Consider the following 15548-nt stretch of genomic DNA (forward strand, 5'->3'; position numbering starts at 1 on the left):
TATGTGCAGGAAGTGGGGTCTAAATGACACATAGTTCATCAAATGTATACATATTTTCTAATAAGTCATCTCCAACGTCACATACTGCACAGGAAATTATATTTTAATCATTCACATGGTGTCCAACAACTCAGAGCCATGTCAATAGACCTCCAATAGGGATACCACTGCTGTTGCTCCTTCTGGCGTTCATGAGGTGCGAGTGCCCGTTCATTGCTGCTCGCAGTTTTAATTATTATTATTCCAAAAGAACCGCATTTTTGAGGGGCTAAATGTGCTCAAAAAGTTATGAAACTTTGCACATGCATCAGAAGTGGTCAAACATTACATATTAGTCTTGCGCATGGTGTGTGGCAAAATGGCTTGGCTACAGAATTCCAACGCTATAGCCCCCACCTTTAAATTTGACATAGATGAACAAAATTTGGTAGGCGTATGTATCATGTCCAGACTTACAAACAATCCTTTTGGATGCCCATATCTGTTGCCCACTGTTAAATGTATTGCTGCATCGTGTTGCTTTGCAATAACAACACTACTGTGGCATGCCCCAATGTGCACAAAGGTGTGAGGGCCTGATCATCACTGCTTGCAGCTTTAATTCTCGTTCCTCACCTGTTCTTGATTTCACTCCCAATCTGCTGCAGTCCAATCTGCTGCTGGTCTTTTTGGGTCTGCCTGTACACCTTCTTTTCTCAATCACAAGAGAAACAGTTTTTTGCTCATCTGATGAATGTGACCTTCTTTGTGCAAACAAATGATGCTTGACCTTTTGTCTGAGCTCACTTCACTTGTCTTTGCCATTTTTGCAGTTGCTTTTAAATGACCATCTCCAAGGTAATTATAGTAGATTTATAAAGTCAATTGCCCTAAATTGACACAGTTGCCCCTTGCAGAATAACCACAGGTATAGCTCATCACATTACCATGTCCCACTAAGTCTGACAATCAGAACTTGTCCAAATACTTTTTTGTTGCCATTTAGAGGGGTATGTTTAACCTTTCTCAAGTGACAACCTGATTTTTTTAGTTGAAATGTTAGAATTTAAAGTTGCGCTAAATATGTTTTTCTGTGTATTAAATACCAGTTTATTTAACATTTTATTAGATAAACATATGAACCTCATGGAACTTTGCCGAGAGTTTTACTGTCCAAATACTTTTTGGGCCACTGTATATCAGGCTTTAGATACACACACAGTACTTGTAAGTAGGATTAGTTCATTGATGGTTGGGATCTGCACATGATATTACATTTCATTCATTTCATTACTTATTTGTTCTTATTTTGCCTGTCCCTTACTCAAAACAGAAATAAATAATAGAAATAGATGGTCTGTCAATTACCGTTACTTAACAACCAAAACTTTTTTTATTTTTATGAAGCTTGTTTTTCTTTTTGCTTGCATTTTGTAAGCCCTTTGTTATCCTTTTTGTTATAATTACATTTATTTATTTATTTATTTATTTTTATTTGGTTTTACAAACACAGAAAAACAACAACAGATAATGACAGTAATGACGTGACAGAACGTGGCTTACAAAAAACAAAAACAAAACAAAAAAGAAATAGACAAATAAATAAAAATTATAAAATAACTTTGTATATACCAATCTGACTGAATGGATACAAAGAAATAGTTAAGGTTGTAGGCGAAGATACCTCATGGTGACAAATGCATCTAAGTCTTAACTGGTGATGATTCTTACATCAAACATTGGATGCCGAAGATGTAAAACAGTTTAAAGAGTTTAAGGAGCAGTAGGCGGCTGGATGTTTTCTCTAACATAAACTATGAAAGGGTTCCATATTTTATAAAATTTATTCATGGAACCTCTCAAAGAATATTTTATTTTCTCTAATTTAATGAAAAACAGTAGGTCATGAACCCATTGTGTAAAACTGGGTGGAAAGGTATCTTTCCATTTTAAAAGAATCAACCTTCAGGCAAGAAATGTGGCAAAGACAATACAATCTGCCTCTGCTTTTGAAAGGGAAAGCACAGGCAACGAAACACCAAAAATGGCCAGCAGGGGGCATGGATGAACTGATTTACCAAGCATGAGCATGAGTAGCTGGGGTTGATTTGCAACGATTGCATGTAGGGTTCACCTCAGGAAACAGTTTTGACAATTTCCATCCAATAACTGCGGTGAAGTATTCTACACTGCATAAAACAGTGATGGATGCAATAAGAGGAAGTTTCGACTCTTTCTAAAATAGAATGCCAAAGACTATCTGAAAAACATGTATTTAAATCTGTTTCCCAGTCAGCTTTCAAAGGCATAAGACTGACATTTTGATTTTGTATGAGCTTATTATATATTATAGAAATTATGCCTTTGAAAGATGAAGGGTGCTCTAAGATAGAATTGCAAGGATTATATGGCGGTTGGGCAGGGAACTGAGGGAGCATCTGGCGCATAAAATCTCTGATTTGTAAATAGCGAAAGAAATAGTTTTTAGATAATTTCAATTTTTCACAAAGATCGCTCAATGAGGAAAAAATGCCATCAGAAAAGAGATCAGCGAATGACTTTATGCCCATGTTATGCCATTCAACAAAGGTTTTATCTAGTAAAGAGGGTTTAAATAAGTGATTTGAATGAATTGGGGATTTTAAGAAAAAAAGGGTCCAGTCAAAGTGATGTCTTATTTGTAGCCAGATTTTAATAATTGATTTTACAACTTTGTTTTTAATATAATCTGGTAGTGGTATGGCAGTTGGAGAGAAAATTAAAGCTGCCAAGAAAAAGGGACTACATGATAGGGACTCATGTGTATACCAAGATGGTGCATCCACCCTTGGATCCTCGTAGAGCCAGTGCAGAATTGGGTGTATGTTAGCTGCTCAGTAATACATAAAAAGGTTTGGAGCTGACATCCTTCCTGACTTTTTGGAATATTGAAGTGTTTTCATTGATAATCGAGGTGGCTTACGGTTCTAGATAAAGGAAGAAATAATGCTGTTAAATTTATTAAAAAATGATTTGAGAATGAAGATTGGAATGCACTGAAATAGGTAAGTGAATTTGGGGAGGATATTCATCTGTATGGAATTAATACGACCTGCAACTGACAATGGTAGTGACGTCCAGCGTTTAAGCCTGCACTTCATCTAGTCCATAAGAGTAAGAAAGTTAGCTGCAAAAAAATCAGAAAATGTATTTGTTACATTAATGCCCAGGTAAGTAAACTGATAAGTGCTTTTTAAAGGAAGTGAGATAAAGGGATATTTACGGGCTGCCTTATTAACTGGGAATAATTCACTTTTCTGCAGGTTTAGTTTATAGCCAGAAAGTTTTTCAAACGTTTTCAGGATTTGGAAGACATGAGGTAGAGATGTAAATCATCTGCATATAGCGATACACGTTGTTCTCGTCCCTCTCTTATAATGCCTCTTATCTCAGTATTATGTTGAAGCACTAGTGAAAGGGGCTCAATAGCAATTGCAAATAAAAGAGGTGAGAGCGGGCAACCCTGCCTTGTGCCTCTATTTATTTAAAACTGCTTAGAGTAGGTATTATTAGTACAAACTGAAGAGACTGGTGCTGTGTAGAGTGACCTAATCCAAGAAATAAATGTATTGCCAAACCCAAATCTTTCAAGAATATGAAATAAATATCTCCACTCCTACCTATCGTGCAATGTCTGTGGAAGGACTCCAGTTTCAAATGATTCATGATACATACTTAAAAGAAGGGGTGCAACTTGAACTGAAATTTTTTTTTATAGAATTCTATTGGTAAACCATCCTTACCAGGGCTTTTTCTGCTCTGCATACCTGAGATTGCTTTATTGATCTCCTTTAATGTAATCGGGCTGTCCAAAATTTCCACTTTATCAATGCTGACCTGAGGTATTGGAACATTGTGTAAAAACCTGTGAAAATCTGCAGAGCTAAAACTTTCTTCAGAGGAGTAAAGTGATATGTAATAGGCCTGAAATTCATTATTTATTTCTTGCGGGTCGCAAGTAAGTCCATTCCTGGCATTGATCTCAGATTAATTGAGATGCAGATGACTGCCTCAGTTGATGAGCCAGAAGCCTAGTAGGTTTGTCACCAAACTCATAATAGACATGTCTGGATTTCAAGAGCATTTTTTCAGCTTTAACTGTGGAGAGATTATCAAACTCAGTTTGAAGGAGAAGTCTCTCTTTATATAATTTTGCAGAGGGAGAGGTAGCATATTGTCTATCTAAATATGAAATACGATAAGTGATGTGTGTTAGAATAGACAAGTGCTCTTTTCTTTCATAAGATGCATAAGAAATTAATTGCCCTCTGAGATATGCCTTAAAAGTTTCCCAAATCGTACAGTGGTTAATTTCGGGAATGACATTAGTTCTAATAAAGGAATCTTTGATTAAATATAAAATCTAAAAAATCGGAATCTGACAAGAGAGGCACATTTAATCTCCAAGGTGGACGGCTTATAGACTGATTAATTAAGTTCATGTCCATAATGAGAGGAGAATGGTCTGATATAACTCTGGCTCAATAACAACAGTTTGAAATTGATGGCACTAAGTTGTTATCTACCAAAAAGTAATCAATCTGAGAAAAGGTGTGATAAACTGAAGAGAAGACGGAGTATTCACAGTGTTTGGATTAAGGCGACGCCAAATATCTGAGATGCCATAATCTTGAAGAAAACTATTGATTATACGTGACCTGGAGACTTTAATATCTTTAGATGATGATCTGTCCAGCGTTTGATTTAAACAGCAATTAAAATCTCCACCGATAATTAAACAATGGGACTCAAAGTCTGGTATTGAAGAAAGAAATTTAACGAAAAAGCGATAATCATCATAATTCGGGGCATAAATATTTGCTAAAATAAGAGGATTGTTATATATGGATCCTGTTACAATTACATAGCGACCATAATGATCAGTTATCACACTTGTACATTTAGACGGGACAGACGGTGGATAAGAATGGCTACGCCCCATGCTTGGCTATTGAAAGTAGACTGATATAATTGAGATACCCAGCCCCTGTGTAGCTTTGAAGTGTTTGATTCTTTTAAATGTGTCTCCTGAATAAAAGCAATATTAACACCCAGACCTTTAAGGTGGAGAATCACCCAGTTAAGCTTCGAGGGCTTGCCCAGACCTCTTACATTCCAGCTGGCGAACTTTATCACTAAGCCTGCTGCTCCGGTGTCACTGTTACCCAAACTCATTTAACAAAACATAGATTGCGATATAAATTCATTAACCAGTAGAGGACATAGAACAGCCCTGTTATAATGCCTACAAGAAATATATAAGAAACCAAAAAGAAAACTAAAGAAAAGAAGAAAAAAAAACAAAAATGTGTACCCCATATACATTCTCCATGGACGTGCCCCTAACACCCTATAACACAGCTTCGTAGGCTATTGCCTATCCTATAAATGCGGTAACTATTTACTACAAGTGCAACCTGGGGTGACCCACAAATACGAAAAGAAAGAAAAAAAACAAAACATAAAGCCGCAGACAAATTTTGTAAGGTCAGATAAATAGCACTTTTTTCTATTTTTTTTTTTTAGATTGAAAAATAGAAAAATGAAATGAAAAAGAAATTTAAAAAAAAGGGGGAAACTTACCAAACTTTCATCACAAGTTTGCTTTTAATTATCTATTTTAAAAAAAGTAATAATAAATGATAAAGATATAGGCTATATATTTCCTTTAGCTAAATGAAAGTCAGCTATATAACTATATCGACCTCATGGATAGAGGGTCCCAACGAATAAAATATTTATTTGACTTAGTGAAAACGACTGAACTATTCACCAAATTCCCAAATGACATAGAAAATAAAAAAAATAAAAAATAAAAAAAAAAAAGGTCTAGGAGGCCGGTTAGGCTTTGGCTTTGGTTGTAGCGTGCAGTGCGCCCTGTCTAACAGGGGTTTCTCATCTAAGCCAAGCAGCTCCTGCAATAAACTGGAGATGAACTCGGTCGGCGCTGTGCCTTCAAGTCCTTCCGTGATCCCAATCAGTCTTAAATTATTTCTCCTTGATCTGCTTTCAAGGTGCTCATATTTTACACGGAGGTCTTTGACTTCCGACTGAAGTCTATAGACTGTTGCTTCCAGGTCTGTAACGGCATCACTTGTTGCAGTCGCAGATTTTTCCACATCTTTCAGGTGGCTTTCATGATTGTTTAAAGCTGTATCTAGTGCCGCAACAGAGGTAGATAGGTCTTCCCTGATAGCGGAAATGTCTGACTGAAGTTCACTGACCGCTAATTCTATTTTTGAACAAATGCCAGTTTTTAGGGAATCCAAAGCTTTGGTGAGCAGATCAGGTGTTAATTTGTCACCTCCTTGTGAACTCCCGGTTTTGGCCTCGTTAGACAAAGGAGTAAGGCCACCGCCTTTGGCTCTGGTAGTAAAAGGCACGTTTCAAATCTGCTCCACTTAGGCTTTAACTTGATTATATGAATTTTGATTCTGTTGAAATGTGAGATGGATCACATAGATTTGTCTACTTTTTAAAGGTCCAGTGTGTAGTATTTAGTAACATCTAAAAGAACAGACTTGGTAAAAAATTGAAGAGATAATTTATAAGTATATCTTAATTAATGTCTAATCAGCTGAAAATAATAATTGTTGTGTTTTTGTTACCTTAGAAATAACCCCTTTATAGCTACATGGGAGCGGGTTCCCCTCCACGGTGGCCGCCATGTTGCATTGCCATGTTTCTACAGTAGCGCACAACGGACAAACCTAACACTGGCTCCAGTGAGGGCCTTACACGTTTTAGATTCAGTGGGCGACTACAGGAAATGCACCAGTTTTAAAACGAAGAGGAAGAGCGGACCAAACATCTTTTATTGTGAGACGTTTTTGAAACCAAAATCTGATAAATGGAGGATTATACTTCTTTAGAAAATCACAGGAGCGTGAATTAGAGGCTAGAAGCTAAACAAAATCAGAAGCTAAACAAAATCAGGACAAGCAACAGCATAAAACGAGGATAAACCCAGATGGAAAACCCTGATGAGAGAAATGTTTGCAGACTGAGGCTGAAGTTTCCTGTTTACTGCTGGACAGGTAAGAGTGTAATGTATATTTATTTTTGCCCTGCTGGTAATTGTTCAAAACCTAGATGATGTACAATGTTTATTAGCAGTACATTAGTTTCCCTGAAAAGAAACGCTGCCACGTAACGTTAAATATTAGCACACTTTACCTTCAGTTTGTGCCTCTCACGGAGCTGGTGGTCTGATAAGAGACAACAGGGAGGCAACGTCGTGCTAATAACCCAACGATTTATTCATTTTCTGTGGCAGTAAGACAACACATTGACTGATAACTAAGATATTTAGCGCTGGTAATGTGCTTAAGACAGTAAGTCAGAGTAATGAGTTACTGTGAAAGATAAACTGAGGAGAAATCTGCTCATCACTGAGTTAATACATCCTGTGAATATATATTTATATTTTTCACAGTGCTCCATGATTTCATTGTTTGCTCCTAATTTGTCATTTAGGAGCACATGTACACATTGGGGGGCAAAGTTAGTTTATAGTCCAACACAAGTAACGTTTTCCCCGTTTCAATGTTGAAAAACATGTAATTGCGACCAGAATTTTAATTTTACATTCATCAGTCAGAAGTAGAATTTTTCTGTTATTTATTTTGGTGCGTTTATCCAGGCCAGCCAAGGCTCCCAGCATCTTAGGATGTAACATAATGTATTACAAGGGTTTGTGACTGTGTCATAAAGCACTTATTTTCTTGATGTTGCTGTTGTTTCTCCAGCTATGAGAGAGGTCCTGTAGCATCTATGCATGGTATTGCCTTTATCTTCATCCTAAAGTGACTGTGTAATAGGTCAGGGGTATTTCACCATGTGCCATTGATGGCTGGGGGTACGTTGGTTTTCATTACAACCAAAGACAACAAAAGTTGATTTCACTGAATAGCTACTTGTCTCAGGCTGAAAGTGTGTTAATCAATTAAATAATCTGATCTAGTCTGTTGTTGGAATGAAAATGTGCATGGAATAAGGTTGAACAGTTTCTGGTGAGCACATTAGATAAATAGATAGATAGATAGATAGATAGATGTTTTATAATAGTAAGTTCATTCATTTGTGCTGTTTTATTTTTCTCAGGCACTATAGGTTGGCATTATTCACCATGTCTGTGACATTCGCACCCACCATATCAGAAGTATTGCAGACCAAGTCAGGAGAGGTCTGGGTAAGTGATACACATTTGTTTGCCTATGTAGCATATTAACTTACCCTGTAAGTCCTACTCTTGGTTAAATAGCACTATTTTCACATGTACAACTGTATAAAATGTATGAAATAGTAAATTATCTTTATGTGTAACGGTAATGTCTTCCACAGAAGCAGTTTTCCATGCAGCTGCTGTTCTACACACAGCTCCTGGAGCAGATGAGGAACAGCAGTGCCAGTGAATCATGGGTGTTGTTCCTGCCATGAGAGCATCTTCATCCAGAGCAGTAAATTGAATACCTTTGGTGTGGTTTTGGTCTGACCCTTGTCAGCTATTATATGTGCAGCAATTTGACTGCTGGAAGGGGATCAGATAAGTTTAATCACACTGCTTTTAGTGTTCAAACATTCTAATGATTTGATAGATTATTCTGTCTTTATCAGTCAGCTCTGAAGAACACAGAATAAGCTGTCAAAATGTTCGTGTTTGAACAGTAAAAGCTGCATGTTTATGTTATACTTTTATTGTCCAGATTGAAAAGGATGTCCAAAAATGTTTCGGTTAAATAAAATATATTTTTATTACTAATGTCATTATTCTTAGTGTTGTTTTTTTTAATATTTTTATTTTGTGGTTCAAACTAGTGAATTACAGTTAACATAACCTGAAGTGGCAATGAAAATTAATCCATAACATGTACTACAGTGCCCTGTTCTGAGGATCAGTGGTATTTGAACTTCATTACTGTTTTATGTTGCTTTATAAATATAAATAATGACAATATAAATTAATGTTGAAAGTGGTAATGACAATATACTGACTGCAGGGAAATACTGTCATTGTATAAGTATATATTAATATGTTTGTCATTGCAATTATCACAGCACATCTGATGAATATCTTTTATTTGATAAACTTGCACATTTAAGTTGAACAAATGTGAATATATAAACAAAGCGTTTAATAATTATTCAGAAAATATATAAATATAGAAAACGTATAGAACAAGTATAAAATAAATAAAATATCAGAAATGTAACAAATAAATATGAGATGGTTTGATGATGAACAGGCAGGTGTGTGAGTACCTGAGATACTGTGTGGACGTTCCAGAGGACCTGGAGGGAAACTCAGAGGCCAGGTGTCAAACCAGTGTGATGTCTTTGGAGGACCAGGGAACTTGTCCCTGATCCTCCAAACACAGCAACTGGGGATGACAAGTCGGTTTCCCTAGCCTAAAGAGCCATGCTGTCAATAGATGAAATGTCTATAGGCAGCATAACGATACTCCCGGTTGTCATCCCCAGGCTTCCTGGTTTGGCCAAATACAATAATGTCCTCCCAGTACCGCCTGTGAATGCATAAAAAGCATTTTCAAGACAGTACTGGGGGAAGTGCGGTATTAGGCTCACACAATCTGCAGGGTACTGGCCACAGCATTTCCTTTCCCGGTCCGTAGGCATGTCTGTACAGTTACTACAAGTATACCATGGTACCCTTGGCACTCCAGCAAACGGTGGGACACCATGCCTGCACTGATGCATCATCAAGGCATCAAAAATGAACCCTGGCTGCCTCTGAAGCAGTTCACTGGTGAGCTGCCTGTGCTCCTTCAAGGTCATCTCTTCAAGAAGTTTCTGAAAAAATAAAACACAGGAAAAACAGAGATCAGGCTTTATAGGTTGTAAGTTTCATGATATGTTGGAAATATGGTAATGGTAATGCAGAATATGGATTGTAGGCTGTCCAGTGTTCCTAGACATATCTACAACAATAACATGATTTTTAAAAAAAGTCAAAATATTGGTGCTCGATACAGTTCCTTTATAGTATTTATATAATCATTCATAGTGTTGCTGATGTTTTCACTAGCCTCTTTTATACAGAGAAACTGCATTATAGCCATAAAGAGGATCCAAGGGGAGGACATTTCTCTTCTTTGATAACGTTAAAAGTAAAGTTTGACTTTTCTGTTGGCTTCCCGACTCATTTTGAGAAGAAGAAAGAAACAGAGAGAGAGAGAGAGAGCGGCTGTGGTCGAGTGAGCTAGAGGGTGAATGAAGAGAGGGAGCGCTAGTAACGTTAGTTAGGATGGTTATTTTCTGATTGTTTCACAGCGTTTAGCTTCTAAAGCACAAACACACCCACACACCTCTTCGACCCTGCAGCCTGATTAGGTCTGAATATGGGCTAAACAGAACAGCAAGGTGGATTACAGGCGCAGTATTCCCGCCTTGAACAGGCTGTCAGGCTGTGTAAAAGGGGCTACTGACTCACCTTACACTGATAATACATCAAACTGTACAGACTACAGTAATGTAAAGCACAGAGCTGCTATGTAACTACAACTTTGTGTTGTATTGGCATTTTTAATATCGTGCAGAACGAGTAAGAATATGATAAAATAATTGTATAAATAACATCACAAACCTCAGTCGCTTCGGTCCCTTTGGGGGGTTTCCAGCCTCTTCCCCTGCTTCCACAGTGCTGGTGTTTGCTCCCCTCCCTCGCCTGGCCCTGCCTGCAGCAGCACCGCTAACTTGCCCTCTTCCTCTCCCTCTAACCTCCTGTACTTGACTCTGCAAACGGATAATAAAATATGTAACGTTATCCTGCCAGCGCTAGCTCGCTATCAATAATGCCTACCGTTAGAATAAAATAACGTAAGTTTTGTTTAGCATGGCGTAGCTAATGTTAGCTTGTAATACCAAAACAATAAAACACTCATAATTGCTATCTTACTTGTGAGCTATAACCTATGGTACTATGGACTAAATAACTAAATACATATTCACCTCATCGCTTGACTTGTTAGAAATGCTCGAAGTTGTCGTGGACGATGACATCTTCAGCAAATAGCTTCTTGTCCTTGAAGGCCACCGTAGCTTCTGGAACCTCTCCAAAGTCTTAGGGAGGGAAGGGTTGAGCGGCGGAGTGCTTCAATCTAGAACCTCACCGTTAGAGGCCGCTAAATACCACACATATTACACACTGGACCTTTAAACAAAATTGCAGGATCACCTGAAGGAGCTTGCACACAGCATGTCTACATTGCTTCCGCTTCCGCCGGGCCATTTATCTTTATAAATGGCCCGTTTATGTTTATATTTGTTGGACAGTGTTTATCATACAGTGATAAACAGCTCTTTAGAAATTTCTCTGTGTAGCACACATAAACCCCTTTCCACTCTTCTGTTAAGAGGTCATTCTTGAACTTGTTTATTGCTTCATCAGTTCTTACCCTTACATATCTATAGCAATTTTCCTCCTCCTTTCTCTTTATTTATCATATATTGCAAATACAGGTAAATGGTTGCTTATGTCATTTATTACTAGCCCACTTTTAACATTGCTTTCCATGACATTTATAAAAATATTGTCAATTTATGTTGCACAAACCAAGGTTATTCTACTGGGCTTGGTGATCAGTGAGTATAGCCCTCTGCTATTTAATGCATCCAGAAAATCTGATGTTGTTTCATGTTTAGATACATTTAGGAGGTCAGTGTTGAAATCCCCACAGATTTGAATTGTTCTGCTTTCATTCAGCCTATTTCATTAATTATTCCAAACTGTCTTTAAATGTTTCTACATTTTCCCCACAAGTTACAACAATATTTCTCATCCTTTCCATTTCAATTTACACAGTTATGTTTTCCATTAAATCATCAATTGCAGTTGTCATATATTCAACTGGTCTGTATTTCAAGTCACTGTACACATACAGGGCCACACCCCCTCACCTCTTGTTGATTCTATTGATATAATGTTACTCATAACCCTCAATACCTTTCTCTTGATTTAACCATGTCTCAGAGAAGGCTATCAATTTGAATTTACTTTTAAATGTATTAATTATTCAATGATCTTAGTTAAGTTTGCATAAAGACTTCTACAATTGAAATGTATTAACAATTTATCTAGTTCTAGTTTTTATCTAGTTCAACATTGTCATTAAATTGATAATCAGTATAATATTTAAAAATGTCATTGATAGAATTAAACACATGACTCTTTGGATTGACATCATATTCAAAATTATACATTTTATGCCCCATGAAGTCAGATCTTGAAAAAATGTGACTTCCACGTGGCTCAGTCATTTGTTTGTTTCAAAATAGATTTGTATATCTGCAGGGAATTACACTGCCTGGACATTTGTCTCTGCTTGAGAAATTCACCTATACCTTTTCAGTCCTTTGCTCTTTCATGCTGATCTAGAGAATCAAGCAATGTCTTTACAACGGACATCAGTTCAGTTGCTAGCATTTTCCTTCTCCTGGAGTGGGGCATCTGCCAGCCTGCTGCCTGCAGCATAGACTTCAAATCCGGCTCCCCAGCTGGAATCTGCTGATGCCATACACACATGTATTTTGCATGCTCCTTAAACACCTGGGTAGTGAAGTCTTCATCAAAATATATGCTGTAGTCATTCACCCAAATGACCTTTGCCCAGACAGCCTGAAGCACCCTTTGTCTCATCTTGTAGTTTTGGAAGCAAACTGTTATTGACCTGGGATGTTTGTTGTGCCTAGTCTTTAGCCCAGTTGCCCGGTGTGCTCTTTCAATGTGGATTTCACTGGTAACATCCAGTTTCTCCTGTATTAGGTTTCCACAAACTCAACTATGTTATTTCCCTCACATTTTTCAGGCACTGAATACATTCTTAGACTCTTCCTTCGGGCATGGCCTTCAAGATCCTCACATTTTGCTTCCAGTTGTCTGTGTAGGCACAGACTGTGGATAAGCACTTTTGTCATTCATTTTCCGCAATCCTTAACGCTGCTGCATCTATTCTTATCTTGAGTTCTGCAATACCTCCTCTTAATTTGTTTATTTCCTTCTTCAACACTCCAAACTTCCAGGCAGTTTCCATTCAGAATTATCTGATTTCTTTTAATATTTCTTTCTGCTTTGACATTTTTTTTTTTTAGCTGTAAAAAAAAGCCTTGAAGGAGATGTCAAAGCTTTTTGTTGTAATCTCAATTTCAGAATTCTTCCAAGATTCAGAAATTGTTTGTAACGTGTTATATCTCAGTACCTACTGGCAGCCTACTTGATATTTGTTGACAGTCAGAAAAATATAGAAAATCATAAACTAAATCCTTTAAACTGACTTGACTGTCTTCACGGGTCCACTTAGCTTTGCAAGACCAGAGTTGGGCCAGGCCCATATTATATTCAGTCTAATGAGGATCAGGTATAGTGCAGTTCTATTGCCTATTGTTGTATTGAGCCTGTATGACAATGTGTCTGCATTTTTTTGCAAGGGCCCTCTGCCTGGCACCCCCACAATGTCAATACGATCACTGCATTGAAATGAAAGAGGAAGCTGCATTTTTGTCAGATGTAATGTCAGTCTTAACAGTCTATTAAACATATTGAACATGTAAGCATATTTTGCAACATAATGCAAAACATTTATTGTCCACATTATCTGCTACTAGCAACTAAAACATCACCAACATTTTTATGGTTCTGTGAAAGCAGCTTAAAACAGCTGTAGCCTGCAGAATGTGTTTAAATAAAATGTTGCTTATTTAGCTTGTGAAAGTCTGATGTGCTTTTCAGGCTCAGGATGATTTTATATGAGACAGACAGCTGTGCAATGTCATATTTTCCTGAAGAAGCTGAGACACACTGAAACGGAGAAGAAGAAAGGAGAAGCCTTTTGGCTCATGAAGAAAAATAGTGTTTTTATGATTGATTCATGAGTCAGTAATTTTTATTTTGTAAATACATAGAGCTATGAGAAGCGGCTGTTGGTGCTTTCATTCCTTCTCCACAGGCAGTTTTCCTGATCTGCTGTATTACAATAAAAGCCCTACTGTTTACTGTCCTGTCAGATCAGCTGACCAGTTAATACACACTTTGGATCAAATGGGTGTTGCCGTCCATTAAAACACTTCCGTGCTGGATAAACCTTTGGTTCCTTGCTCTAAGCTCCTCCAGGAGGCTCCTTTCTCTCCTGGCTCTTCGTCTCCTCCAGGTGCATTTAAGGGATTGGAAGATCCTCCATGATGGCAGAGGGAGATCAGTTTCTGGGTCACGGAGGAGAGAGGACACAAGGAAGCATAGAATTAGCACCCCTGGACTGGATAAAACACTCCCTCTATCACCTCCCCTAACCTGAGCTTAGGGATGCACCTCCTGGGCGACAACAAACCAGCAGTCATCTTTCGTGGACAGGGCTCTACTAGACCTGTGCTCAACAGCAAAATTGAAGTTAAATTAATTAAAGGTTTACAATTTCAAGAACCACCATGTGACTCGTGCATTAGTGTCTTTGGCTGTTGACACCCATTTTAGTGGTGCATTGTCGGTTACCAGGGTGAATTTTCTGCTAAGGAGATTATATTGCAACTTGGTTAAAGCCCATTTAATTGCCATAAATTCCTTCTCTATGGTTGAATAATTACATTCATGTTTTAGCAACTTATGGCTAATACAGATCACTGGGTGCTCCTACCCCCTCTGACCTGGGACAGCACAGCTCCAACCCCTATTCCGCAGGCATCGGCTTGGATGATGAATGGTTCCAAAGTTTGGTGTACTCAGCACTGGCTCTGTGCATGAAGCTTTCTGAAGGGTGGTGAATGCTTCCTCTGCTTCAGCACTCCAGGTGACATGATGTGGGTGGCTTTTTTGTGTCATCTCATGCAGAGGGGCTGCAAGGGTAGCGAAGTGAGGGATAAAACCCTGATAATAGCCCACAAGTCCCAGGAATGTTTTTACCTGTCGCTTAGTTGTTGGCCGAGGCCAGGTGGTGATGGCTTACACTTTCTGGAGTTGGGGTCTTACACTGCCTTTCCCAATAGTGTGGCCGAGGTATTCTGCCTCCTTTAGGCCAAGGTGACACATTTTGGGATTGGCTGTCAAGCCAGCTCACTGTAGGGCTTCCAGGACAGCTCTAAGGTGGCCTCGGTGGGAGGTCCATTCAGGGCTGTGAATTATATCATCTAAGTAGGCCGCTGCATACTCATAATGAGGCTGGAGTATCCGGTCCATCATCCGCTGGAATGTGGCTGGCACTCCATGGACTCCAAAGGGCAGGACCCTGTAGTGGTACAGACCATCTGGGGTTGAAAAGGTTGTCTTTTCCTTGGCTGAGTCTGTAAAGGGAACCTACCAGTATCCATTGGTGATATCAAGAGTGGACACAAAATGGCTGGGGCCTAATCGCTCGATTAGCTCATCAACTCTGGGGAAGGAGTAGGCATCTAATTCGGAAATTTCATTCAGTTTTCTAAAATCATTGCAGAATCTATCAGTGCCATCCAGTTTGGGAGTCAGAAGAATTGGGCTGGACCAGGCACTGTGTGACTCCTCAATAACCCCCATTTCCAACATTTTTCTT

At 38.4% G+C, this 15548-nt stretch overlaps 1 protein-coding gene and 2 long non-coding RNA genes across 8 annotated transcripts in view; 2 read left to right on the forward strand and 1 right to left on the reverse strand.

Moving 5' to 3' along the window:
- adamts17 (ADAM metallopeptidase with thrombospondin type 1 motif, 17) overlaps positions 1–15548 on the forward strand; it is a 417430-nt gene that overhangs the window by 197502 nt on the left and 204380 nt on the right. The window lies entirely within an intron of this gene.
- Positions 1469–8771, forward strand: LOC137188480 (uncharacterized). Its single transcript, XR_010929425.1, has 3 exons — positions 1469–7055; positions 8122–8209; positions 8362–8771. It is a non-coding gene; the product is annotated as an uncharacterized lncRNA (long non-coding RNA).
- Positions 9151–11576, reverse strand: LOC137189698 (uncharacterized). Its single transcript, XR_010929710.1, has 3 exons — positions 10987–11576; positions 10622–10770; positions 9151–9828 (listed from the first exon to the last, which is right to left on the reverse strand). It is a non-coding gene; the product is annotated as an uncharacterized lncRNA (long non-coding RNA).

The sequence above is a fragment of the Thunnus thynnus genome, chromosome 1 (genome assembly GCF_963924715.1).
Source record: "Thunnus thynnus chromosome 1, fThuThy2.1, whole genome shotgun sequence".
NCBI lineage: Eukaryota > Metazoa > Chordata > Actinopteri > Scombriformes > Scombridae > Thunnus > Thunnus thynnus.